We start from the raw sequence: 13,669 nt of genomic DNA, 5'->3' as shown, positions 1-13,669 counted from the left end.
ACTTGCTTGGGTATCGTTTTCTGTTAGATATCCATTACACTCCAATTAGGTTGTGCACAAACGACCTAAATTCGAATAACTTGATTAATCTGAACTAAGTTTAAGCGAAAGAAGGCACACTGGTTTTTAAATGTCAAGAATTAATAAACGAAGCCTCAAACTAGTTTTATGCTTTATTTTTGTCTTATATTGACTTCTACAAGCAATCCTGTGTAGGTTCCCCACAATTTAGTCACCCCGTATTACTATTATTTCATACGATGTCATTGTTATCCGTTTCTCGACTAGCGAGCATTACAGCAGCATCAATGAATGGAACAGAACGCGAATAAATCGATCCTGGTTTGCAATACGATTCAGCCGAGCTTCGTCGGTGTACATGATTCGGTGCTTGTTTATTCGCTCGATTTCCAGTCGTATCATTCATCAGATTCGCAGAACTTTAGGATTCGAAGGCGCCCCGCTGAGGTCGACGTACGATCTACAGGTTCTATCTGATACCATCCGGTGATGTGTGAAGGTAGAACTTGCCACTCTCGTTACGATTGCGTCCTGAGCATTGATCTGTGTTCTGTGCGCGCACGCTATGCTGTTCACAGACACGTGAAATCTTTGTATCGCATTGTTTTCAGTCTGCTTTCGCAGAGTTCTCCGATATAGGTGAAGCTTCTTCGCTGGCGATATTTAATGTTCACCTACAGCCGAGTATACGTTCTCTGTTGCAATGCCACGGACCGGTGTGCTTTATAACACCGTTAATGCAGAATTATAGAGGCTGCCGATTCTGTGGGAACAGCAGAGACAATGAAATTTTGCGAACAACGTTGGAATTCAAACGAAAACTTGGAACCTCGAAGCTTCGAATATTAATGGCACATACACTACTGTGCATAAGAATTTGGACACTCAATTCATTCAAAATATTCATATTTTTATTATATTTTTAATATTATCATAAAAGTTAGGTTAATTCTTTATTTCTCGTCATAGCTGGGATCAAATCTTCTGCTAAGTTGAAATCGAAACAAGGAATACACCTATATCGATCAAGTTATTCATATCTATCTTTAATAAATAGCTGACAATAGAAAAAAGCTATATAAACTTTCAGAGTGTGGTTGGAACATATATCTTGATCATTCTGAGATAATCTTTCTGAGAATTAATTCTGGCAAAATTAGTTTCCATACAAATAATTTTCATGCACTCTTAATTATTGTTTTTCAATTTATATTCATTAATATTAACTATTGTTTTCACGAATATCTACTAACTATGCATATGATTGCCTGCAGTAAGATCAGAGGCAAACGTTAGGTTAAAGACTTTTATTTGAAGTGTATTTTACATAGTTGCAATAATTTAGAAGTGTCCAAATACTTATACACGGTAGTATAAGCATAGTGGAATATATTTTGATAGTTTTTGTAACCTTCTTATTTTTCAAGATTTAAAACTACGAGGTTATTTCACGAAAAATAATATCGTACGATCTACGAGATTTTCGTGCCAAATTGTTAAGACGTTGGCATTACGACAAATGTATACGATCCATGTGATCTATTTCTAAAATTATTCTGATCCACCTAAATACCAGAAACGTAAAGTAACTTTCTTACACCACGCGTACAGTCGTGTACCTCATCAGGCTTCACTCCCAATTTCTCGAACACGCCAGTCGAATGAAAGTGGATTCTTGGCGAGTTATTCGATCTACGTGAGATATTTCAGAATCGAAGATTCACCGGGAAACGCGCCATGTTAAATCGCTAAAATTAAGGAGAAAACGAAGCCAACAAATTCCAGGATCTGTCGAACTAGAATTCGAAAGTAACTAGTTGCACAATCAATGTAATGCAACTTGTATACGTGCATTTAATTTGCACATTGCCGGTCGGTCACTTATGTAAAGAAGCAAATACCTGGAACTCAGGTATTCGAGAATCGATATATTTGACGAGTAGAATTGAGAAAAAGAGAAAGATGTTCGTATACTACGAAAATCACTATAGAAATCATTGTAGAATAAATATACGAGATTATCGAGAATATCTGTCAGGTATGTAATATTTAAATTATTGTAACTGTTTATCAGCAGATTAAGTATTTAAAAAACTTATTTGGATAACATATTTTACGTGTTTACATCTACTTACATTGAAGTGTGATACGAACAAACGAATACAAAGAGAACAATTACTATATACTACGTAAAATTTATGACGAGAAGTATAAAAGTAGTATATTTGGCATATATAGTAGTTTAGTGCACAATAGGAAATAGTACATCTATTACTAAATATAAATTGATTTCGATGATAAACATGCAGAAACCACGGGACACGTAAAATTAGTGATTAATAAACTAATGTTGGATATGCTTGTTCGATCGTGGGAATGGTTTAGACATGTTTATTTCAAATTTTTCGTGTCAATCGTCCCGTGACAAGTTGTTAAATTAACGATCCATTGGCCTGGCATTGTTGGCAGACGCGTTAAGGATTAACTCGCGATATGATCGTACGTGGGAAAACGAGCGAAAGGCATTCGTAGAACGCTGTTAATTTACATGTCAATTGCGAAAGAACCGCGTTTGACTGTAAAACATTCTGATGAATGCGTGTTAACGTATATGATAAAGCGATATCCGCGTGAAATAATCGTACAAAGTGCGTATTACTCAAGGAAAATGTTGATTTTATGGTTCATTGATACGCTCAAATATTGCAAAGAAAAATATCGAAATATTTCATTTCATTAAGAAAGGTGTAATTTGGATATAAATTTTATCTTATCTGATATTCTTATTTCTTTAATTAGAGAAAAGAAATAAGCAGACAGATAGAGTTTAATGAACCACCCAATGATAGAGTTTATAAAATTTTAATCTTATCAATAATCTTTTTCATTAATCTCATTATCAATTATTAGCTTTTATCATATAGATATTTATCATATATAAATGTAAAGTATGAGTAATATAACGTGGTATATGTATAAATAATGAGTAATTAAGGAGTATTGCTTAAAATACTACGTCAAGTGAACTGATAACAAATTACAAAGAAATAATAATTTTAGATGATCGCAAAGAGAACTTATCTTAGTAAAATACATAAATGAAGTGTTTCTTTTATACAATTTATATTATACAAATACACTTCACGTAATTTAGAATTTATATAGATTATATGATAACCTTTTAAAAATATACACACGAATTACGAAATTTTGTATACGCAATAATTCAACAAAAATGTGTATTCAATATCAGAATCATTTGTTAAAAAAAATGTTACTTAGCATCAAGGTGTTAGATGTTAAGAATAGCAAAGTAATAAGAACAAAAACAGAGGAAACTATCAAAACGACTGGCTCCAAGGTACGGTCGTTAGTTTGTTAACGACAAAGCAATGAAATAATGTATAAAAAATATATATTATTGCACATTGACAACTTTGAAAATATGAAAGGTTGAACATTTGAAATGGATATGTTACATTAACACAACGTTGGCCTTTCATAGATTCAACAGGTAAAATCACGAATGTAGCAACATCATAAATGATTTATGCAACTATTTCCTCAATAGTACCCTGTATTCGATGTTTATTAAAGTTGCTGGCGTTTAGAGTAGATCACAAGCTTTCTCTACTTTCTAACTCAATAACGATAATAGGATAGGAAACGATTAAACCGCATCAGAAAGTGAACCAACCGAGCCAAAGATATCATCGTGCAAAAATCTTGTTCTTACTTGGAATAATCGTATTTCGAAGTAATATAAACTCAGTCAAACACGATTCAACGATGGTTTTAACTTTTGCTGATTGCGTTCGTTTGACCGCAATGAAATTAATAAACAACAAAATTCATAAAGCACAGATAAATAACACCATCGAGCGTCTATATCTAATACATTTAAACAAATTACAAAGGGTGAAATTCATTACATGGAAACAATTAGAGATGCATCGGTTTGCTTGTATCGAGAAGTATTTACGTGTTGCGTTTCGATATATCGTGCACGTTTGGTTCGTTAAATATCAATGGCTCCGCGATAATTAATCACACATCGATTCTCGCAGGTAATCCATTGGTATTATAATATCGTTAAGGATGTATTACAGAAAGGTGGAGAAAGGTGTCGACCGTGAGCGTGATTCGAAGATGCTCGCATAAAGTCTGTCGTGGTAAGCGTGGCTCTGTTTTGCACGTTCAGTACAAGATACTTTTACGAATATATTATGTGCATCATAGGAAACTTTTTTGAAATTTCGTTAGCATCGCAACTGGACACGACTATCGTGATTATAATAGTAAAATTTGAAACGAATCTAAACACGTATACGAAGATTACAAGAAATTTCAGAAACATCTCCATTTGTTAGATAGTTTAAGATTGTACAGCGCTTACTGTATACTATGGCTTATATAAATATTCTTTCATATTACAAAATCAGTAGGTACATTAACGAATTGCATATTTAATCGTAAAAAGTACATACTATTGCTAATTTTTAAAATAAGTAACTTAAATTTATAGTTTGTGCTGACTTTATACGAAGACAGTAAGTACTGTTTGTAGTTATTAACTTGCTATTGACGTGTATACCCTGATAAAAATCGTGTACGTTATTACAAATTTATCAATGTGTCCGTGCACTTATGAGCTTAACCGCATGTTCGCGTCTATCTTGCAGTTTGATGAATTTGTTTAATTAAGTCGATCGTTGTCGTTCTCGTCGACTAGTATGTATCATCAGCGATCTTGTAAAGCATCCCTAATAAGAAGTTTCTCTCGATTCATGTCTCGTATCCTAGTGATATGTAAACGTTAATATGTAATTTTGAAATTGAGAGCTTCCGAAACGTGTAATGAAACATCCATGATCGATATATTATAGCGATCATGAAAAGAGGAGATAGTAGTTAATCAATTTGAATAAAATTTGAATAAAGCGTTGTAGGATTTTTTACAACCGTGGCATGTGATTACGGTAATGAAATAATTTGTAAATAGTGAAAAAATCGAATGTTTTTGCAATTATCTTTTGAAATATGTAATATTTTGATGCTAACGACTCCTTTAATGCTGAAATGCACGATAAACATGCACGATTTATAACTGTAAAGTGTAAAGTTATACGGTGTACGTTACTTCCATAAATTTATTTGTTGTCAGTTATATGTAAATAGTTGCTTCAATAGTTTATTCGATATAAGAATATTTAACGCAAGATATGAATAAATATTATTTCTAGCATGGAATGTTACTTTATTTTTACGCTCTTTTCATTCTTCTTGAAACACCAGTGACGCAAGTGTTAGACGTTGATCTAGCATTTGCCTTATCTACCTTTACATTTCGTTTTACGACTATATTCTTTCGTACTATTCCGCTAACGAGGCCACGAAGCGCATAAAGAATATAAAACCACTTCTGAAAGGAAGGTTATTCGCTAGGTACGCAGAACAATGTGCATTGTATCGTAAGGAAATCAAATATTGACGGACATATTTGGGTGGAACGAAATGAAAAATGGTGGGAACACTTTTGTACATCTGCGAATAATATTCGGTTAAAAGAGGTTAAAATTACATTTACCCGACAGTGTTCTATATTTCTTTATTTACATAGGAGTGCAAAGAAGATAAGAGATCTGTTGAACATTTTCTTTGTTAGACATTTTTTCATACAGCCTGTAATAACGACTTCACGAGAACACATCAAAGATAATGAAATTCTTATGTTTGCCTTCGAAATAAAAATGAAACGAAAATACGTGTTTTGCGTGTAAGTGTAGTTCATGATTTTTAAACAGAGCTTAATTTCCAACTCAGTAGTAATCTAAAGTTTATCAGACTTCAGCAATTTTTTCAATATCTCGTTAACCTTTTTCAATATCTGGTAACCGTCTTTAGATAAAATAATACGTATTAACTCACAATTTAACTCTTCTTACTTTTTGGTTATTTCTAAATTCCTGAGTATTTCTATGATTCCATTATGCTACCTACACCTATGTAACGAAACCATCAGCATACTAGTTATCATCTATACAGATCAAATTTCACGACTCATGTGTCTCGTTGGAAAAAATTCAATCGATCTGTCATTTAAGCGAAGGTGAGTTCACCTGGTAGGATCTGAAACGACGAAGAAATCTCGCAAACAACAGGTCAGTCGTGGACAACTCGTAATCTTCGAAGGCAGGGTGCGCAAAGCGACCGACGCTGAACGCGGGAGAATCGCTCGTGGTCCCTCAAACAAATTAACGCGAGCGCAAACACCGAGGCAAGCGAGAAGACGAGCGTTGCTCGGCTGCCCGCCATTCACGAGGCCAGCGATGACAGAAAGATGGACGGGTCCCATTGAGCCTTTACCGGGAAACCACTCTCAAACATTTGGTTTGACACCTCTGTGACGTTTTTCGCGACCGTGCATAATGGCTGCTCGCTCATTAGGGAGACAGGTTAAAACCTCGATCGTTGCCACCGTTGGTGGACCATCGCGGCAGCTAGCTGATAAAACCCTCCGGTAGTATGTAATGCAACTGTGAAAAGCGTTTCTTTCGTTGCATTCCTGGTGGTCAGCACGTTTGCTCGCCTTTGTGACCATTGGACAACTACGTGTATACCAGTAGTCGATCAAAGACGCATTCTCTGGAACGAGGGCCTTTTATCGAGCCTCGTTTGCGAGAGACGTTTCAATGTTAGCTACTTTGCTCGGGAAAAATTCTGTTAACGTAATTCCTGGTTGTAGCGGAGAATGTAAAATGTGTTTGTTAGCTTCTTATTAGGAGAATTCTTTATCAAGAAGATCTTTTTTCATGTTTTAGTTTGGCCAAAGTTATAGCGTGCGAAGAGCGTTGGAAAAATTGGTAGTACTGGGTTGATTGCGTTCGATGGCACGTTGTAATTTTGCTTCATTACGTGTGTCTGGATTAAGGACGTTTTTCTAGTACAGAAGAGTCAAATTATGTGTGTGTGTGTGTGTTTGAAAATAATATAGTTGGTATGCAGGGTTGGAAAGTGGTGATGGAAGTTTTGATGTAAAGAGCACGGGAAGAGCAACCGGATAGACTTCTTCGTGTAATAAACAATCTCGCGTGATACTTGCCTTTAATATAGTGTCATAAATGCGATACGATATTGTTAAGTGTATCATGATGTAAAATAATGTATGAAAAAATAACAATTATGGAAGAGGTTACTTTTCTTAAAACCTAAATTTATTTAAGGTAATGTTAATTTAAGGTAATGTTCGATGGGGAGATTTTATTAGAACTTTATTTATCCGAACGTGTCAGGCGACAAAACTGTATGAATGACATTCAATGTATATTTCTCTTTAATTTTATGTCTATCTTTGATTGAACTCGGAAAGAGATCAAAGTTACAACTTACAAGTTACAACAACTGAGATAAATATCATAGAAACGACGACAACCTATGTTATGAAGAAGACAATTGTACGAGAATTGAGTTATAAAGACAGCAGTATGGTAGTCGTAACAATTCAGCAGAAATTATACGTTAGTTAATTCTTTAATCCTGCATGCTAAAAAGGAAAATGATAGTTATCGTTATCTTTACTGTTATTATCAGTTGTTTGGCGTGGTATGTTAGGGTAGTTTGGTGTACGTTTAAATAATTCTAAACGTGAGCAGAAAATAATTGTGAAGGCGAACACTGGTCGCAATTTAGGAAAATGTTCGGTACTAGACGTTTCTCTGCTTTGGCACGGTTTTGTACGCCTCTCTTACTTCCTTCCTGCAACATAGTATCATCGTAAACGGGAACGAACGTTTGCCTACCTGAAGCGAGCAGCAGTGAAAGCTGCGAGTAAAGCTAGACAAGGAATAGCGTAATTTGAATAATTTTTCTTCGTATAATTCAGGTATATTTCTTATATTTATCTCCATTTCCCTCTCGCATAATTTAACTGATATTATTATATTATAAACAAGGTAAGGTATAAACAAGAAAAGATAACAATTCAAACTTCTTTTCCAGGAACAAATTTAAATATTAATAATTTATTAAACATTATGATTATAATGTTTTAATAGAGAAAACTTAATTAATATCCTTCTCAATGTATATGTTACCACTGATATTGGCAATCGTCGAAATATCTCATTATCGCTATTAATAAACTCTCTTTTCTAAAAAAAAATATAACACGAAGAATATAAAAAAAATTATAACGCTTTACTACGATTAGTGCCCCATGGAAATACAACGAGGACGATTAGTTGCGATCAATAGCGCCTCGATCGTAGCAACCAAAGCAATAAAAAAAGAAAATGTTTATTAACACACATCCACCGGCCTTCCATAATTTTTATCACTACCAATCAATCCCCATAAGAGCTTGCAACTAAATGAGCCCTGTTCGAAACGTCGAGACATCCAATCTCGATACAGTCGTTCTTTCGAGACGTGAAACAAGCAACAAGGGCGGGTATAACGAGCGCTAAAAGAAATTAGTTCGGATCCGCGATCAACTCGAGTACAACGCTATGTAGGGGTGAGATAGGGCAACGTTTGCTATGAGTATAGCGTTACTCGTGCCGTGGCTAGGTGCTCTTATCTCTACCGGAATGGGGATTACTATGTTCCTATGGGGTACAACTTGTTAGTCGATAACTTCGGCCCGATAACCAGGGATTACGGACGGCTAGTCTCGAACCGATTCGCGATAATCATTCATTAGAAAATGTTGAAACCTTTCGCACCTTGCGCTACGTAGTGCGTACAGCCACGATGGTGGATCCGCTCGGAATGGTCAGGGAGACGCGAAACGCGAAACGCGAAGGCTATTGCCGCTTTAAACAGAGTTACGAAGCGTGTCGTTAATAATGCCCACCTTCGAGTCGACTGCACCGTAACAAGTTCTCGCGTTGAATTTAATACGGACCCAGCCTCGGAACCTGGCTTGTATATATACGGACGCGATAAAATTTTACACCTGTTTATCTGTACCGAGGTAAATCTGGAATCGAGCGAACGACCCGGTTGCCTCGTTGTTTCGCGAAGCCAATTTACGATTATGTAAGCCGGAGTGCAATCGACTGGCCTGGAAATTTCCGGAGTGGGGCTGCAGTAGCTCTAGAAATGTCTCGGCGTGACGAGCTAAGACGAGCCTTTGAAATACTTGATTTTCGCAATTTTGTATAGGAGCCAAGTTTAATCACATGAGTCAGGTGAGGAGCATTGCGAAGAAGCGTTAAGTTTAACTTGAGAATGTTGACGATGACGTTTCTTGAATATGGTAGGTTTGATGATTTTCAGATTTTAGGTTTCGTATCTGAGAGCGACTTTAGTCCTTTTAACTCTTTTGTTCGTAAATTATTTAATCTTCTAGAATTTTTTTTTAGTCTGTGAGTAGATTTTCTTTTTATCAATTATTAATAACAGAAAATTTTTCTTTTCTGATGATTTCAATAAAACGTCATCAATCTTAAATTGTTACCGACATGGAGGCCCTAGTCAGTTTATTTAATTCATGCACGTACCAAATAACACGAATTAACGAAACATTAAACTAACGAAAAGATCTTTTAAAACTCATAATTAACGCAAGTGTGTGACAGAATGTTCTCATCGAGTCAACCGGTAATTAAGAATAGATTAATAACTTAATTGCGTCTTCGTATGTTAAGTGTACAGCCAGAGAAATCTTAAACAACGCAAACTACAACCAATTTAGCTTTTTAATTAAAATTTTTTGAAAAGCAACTGATAATCTAGCAGTAATAAGATCATTAGTTGGCACGATAATTTGTTGAAAAAGAAGGGAAAATGTAAATGCATAAAAGAAACTTTTATCGTAAAACATTTATAGAATTCAAAGATAATCTCCCTCAAAATAAATGTTACTAGAACGAAATAATTTTTGTCTATTTTTCAGTAATGATGTTGTGATTAATAAATTCAAGTCTAAGAAGCACGTATGATTGTACATTTCATATAAGTTTCATGAAACAATCACATCTGCGTATGTCTCTTAATTATATTCAAGAATAAAGTACAATTTCTAGTTATTCTGTGATTATTGTTAGATACATACACTGTAACTGAATATAAGAAGACATATTTAATATTACACTAAATACTTATATTATGTTAAAATTAAATTTAAACAAATAATATTATACTGAGTTATACTAAACATTATACTATTTATACACAAAACAATCGAAATATGCGATACACCGCCATGTCACCAGGCGGTGACATTACACCATGACAATGGCATGACCGTTGCATCTTTTCACCGATCATCGAATTAACTGCGACGAAAAAGACAATCTAGATAGAACAGAAGCGTAGCGTACTCGGAAGCCAGTTGGTATCCTCGGTATTGTGTCCAGTGAGGTGTGAACCGTGGGTGAATGAACTTGCACCAGTTCAGCCGAGATAGCGCACTACGTGTCGGTCGTGGACCACCTATAGCGCCTGCAGCCTAAACGCCGAGGAAGTCGAGGTGAACTCATTCACCGAGTGAGCCAGCCCTGCTCGATTCCTGCTCGATGCCAATCTGCCCGAGGAATTCGCGCACGGTTCTTTCGTTAGAATCCACGTGATTTCTTAGCCAAGATCGTGGCACTCCTGTTAGCTGGAAAAGTCGGATTCCATTATTTTGCACGGGAGGATAGAGCTTCTTCCTTGACCGGCTGTGAGATCAATCAACGATGACCCCTGACGCGTTGCGTTCCGCGAGATGAGCGGAGATTGACGGTACGAGTTGCTTTTTGATAATCAAGGGAAAGTTGCGGTTGAGTCATGGAGGCTCGTTGAATTCGTTGAACGAGAAATTAGTTGCTTCTTCTGTTTTGTGTGAGATTCGCAAAAATGTTTGACCTGAAGACCAAAGGTTAAAATCACGACAAGTCATATTCCTATATGTCTTTTATATAATAGAAGAGCAATTTGAAAATTTAATATGTTGCTAACTGATTTTATATCAAAAGTTTTTTCGTTTTCGTTTGTATTTTAATACATGCAAGAGGAGAGGTTCTTAGTGACGATGTCGATATATTATCTAAATTATATTTCTTCTTTGGTATTTCTAACAATCTAACGTGCATTCTAGCCATTTTTTTTTTAAGGGAAATCAAGTAAACAAAATGTTTTTCGGTTTTATCCATCACGGAAGGCAGGAATCGTAGAAAACCTACATCAAACATGTTGATGTACTTCTCATAATTATATTACATACATTTTATATACATATTATATACATTTACCTGGTATTTAACACATGCTATACATTAATTCGGATTAAATTAATATATTCATAATTAGCAATCATTGCTCAAAATACGTTGGCATAAACGACGGCTCTGTTGTTCGAAGCAAGACAATTTTAAACGCAATCTACGTGTTTTCTTCGTCTTCAATGAGAAACGGCTACGCAGTCCGCAGGCTAAACAGGGAACGCGTATCACAGCTTCCGTCTATCGAGACGGTCTGAAGTCGCTGTAATTAATAGTTTATAGGATCAAAGAATTTATCATTCATACGTGGTGCAATGAGAGACGTGAGCGGAATAGCCGACGTCGCTCGATGCGTGATACCCCGGCGATGGGTCGCCGATAGAATACCCTCTCGGTGTGAAAGTAACTCGAGAAACGCTGTTCGATCGGCGTAATTACACCCACGATTATCTGCATCGAATGCGAAACAACGAGTTACCGTTGAATGATCGATAGTTTCGCTGGGACAAATCGAAGGGCTTCTTAAAGTGCAAGGTAGCGATTAAACATTGCACGAGCATTGTTTTACTAAAACCAATCTTTATGCTTTACGAGGATTGGAATTTTGTCAACTTTTACTTTTACTTTTATTTGTATGCAGTTACTCATGAAAGTATTCGAACAGTTGTAGAAACTTTTTGGGAACATAGCATGTGTTTTGTACGAGATATTTTTAAATACCATTAGGATTTTAGCGAGAATCAATTATCGTGATCATATCGGTATTTAAAACAAATTTGAAAATGTATGCAGGAGCTACGAAATATTTAATGCAACTATGTATTTTAATTACTTGTGTATCGATAAACCTCTATAATCAGTGGGATCATTTTTAAAACTTATTATATGTTAAAGATGACTATTCATGCTGTATACTAATTTTTTTACTAAACATGTGTTTGTATGAAATGTTTTGTAAGTTTTATTATTTCCAGATTGGTTTTAAATTTTACTAAAATAATCACAATAATCGCGTACATGTATTCTGCGTATTTTTGCATACAGATTTTTAAATGCGGAAAGATCCATTGGTTTGACAATGAGCAATACAACTATGGATAACATGTAGATTTCATTGTTTCCCTTCCTTTATTTATTTATTATTAAATGTATATTCTAGGTAGAGTGAGGTTTGATGAAATATTTTGGTGGATGATTTGTATGGTTCTAAAAAGCAGACTTTATTATAGGGTATTACTACTTGCTAGGTTTTACTACTTGTTAGGAAGAGTTACAATATAAATTAATTACTTTTGAATAAAATTAAGATTGTAATGTCAGAAATCCTCGCAAATATGAAAATATTAAATAGGTACATATAAATCATTATTATTACAAACATGATTTAGTCTAAATGGCACGATTTTAAACTAACCAAACTAATCGGTATTGCAAATTGAAAAAGTGTTTACTGCATAGTAAATTTATCATAGTATTCCACGATAACCCTGATAAAGTGTTAGAAAAAATCGACCTAGCTCTCTCTATTTGTAATTTTGCTATTAAATTACAATGTATCAAAAATGAACAAGTATCTACATACTTTTGAGGGGTAGTGTACGTGGTGTGAACAGTCTTGGGAGCGGAGAGTCAGCGTACTTTTATGCAAAAACTGTCTGTCCGTCCTTTTTCAACCACGGTGCTTTATTATCGTTCAACCACGCGTCTACGACCTCCCTTGACATTCCAACACGGACGTTTAAAGTACGTCGATGCGCTTCGAGCGGCGGATACTTAGCCGTCCAGGAGAAAAATGGGTCCGGTGTTATTAGCGAGGTGTTGGATAGCTGGTACCGCTATTTGAATAATGCATACGCTACGCCCTTCAGGCCGAAGCAGGTTTCATTCGATCCAATAAGTGGCGCGACGCGCGCCCTGCGCGTTTTCCTCTTCCTACACTTCTCCTTGACGTTTCGTCGATGGCATGCGTAATTGCCTGAAAATTTGTGCGAAAAGGATAATACAAATTGCACTAAACGAGAAACTATTATACGTCTACCGAGTTGAGTAAATTTGAAAGAATAAGTAGTAGGCGTAGACAATAGAAACATGCGTATTTAATTTTGATGAAGAGTACGTTCTTGAAGATGCGCATTTGACCTCATTCAGGACTGAATCTCTTTTCTCTAAGAGAAAAATTATAGTTCGTTAACTACTAGCAATAGGAATAGATTTTTCAGATGGTTTTGTAGAGAAGACGTTATGTAATTTTCAGATGAATTTTAAATTCTAAGTTGGTAGAACTCCAACGTTAATATATATAACATAAATATAATATATGTGTCGGGGTGGCGTTGAGGATAGAGTTGTGGGTGTTTGATGAATCTTCATTGAAATTAGCCATCGTTGCGGTATAACAAAGATGCGGTTTATTAACACAAGTATGGATAACACAGATTCGA

The sequence above is a fragment of the Bombus vancouverensis genome, chromosome 2 (genome assembly GCF_051014615.1).
Source record: "Bombus vancouverensis nearcticus chromosome 2, iyBomVanc1_principal, whole genome shotgun sequence".
In the NCBI taxonomy this organism is placed as follows: Eukaryota; Metazoa; Arthropoda; class Insecta; order Hymenoptera; family Apidae; genus Bombus; species Bombus vancouverensis.
The sequence above is the reverse complement of the archived record's forward strand: the minus strand, read 5'-3'. Positions refer to the sequence as shown.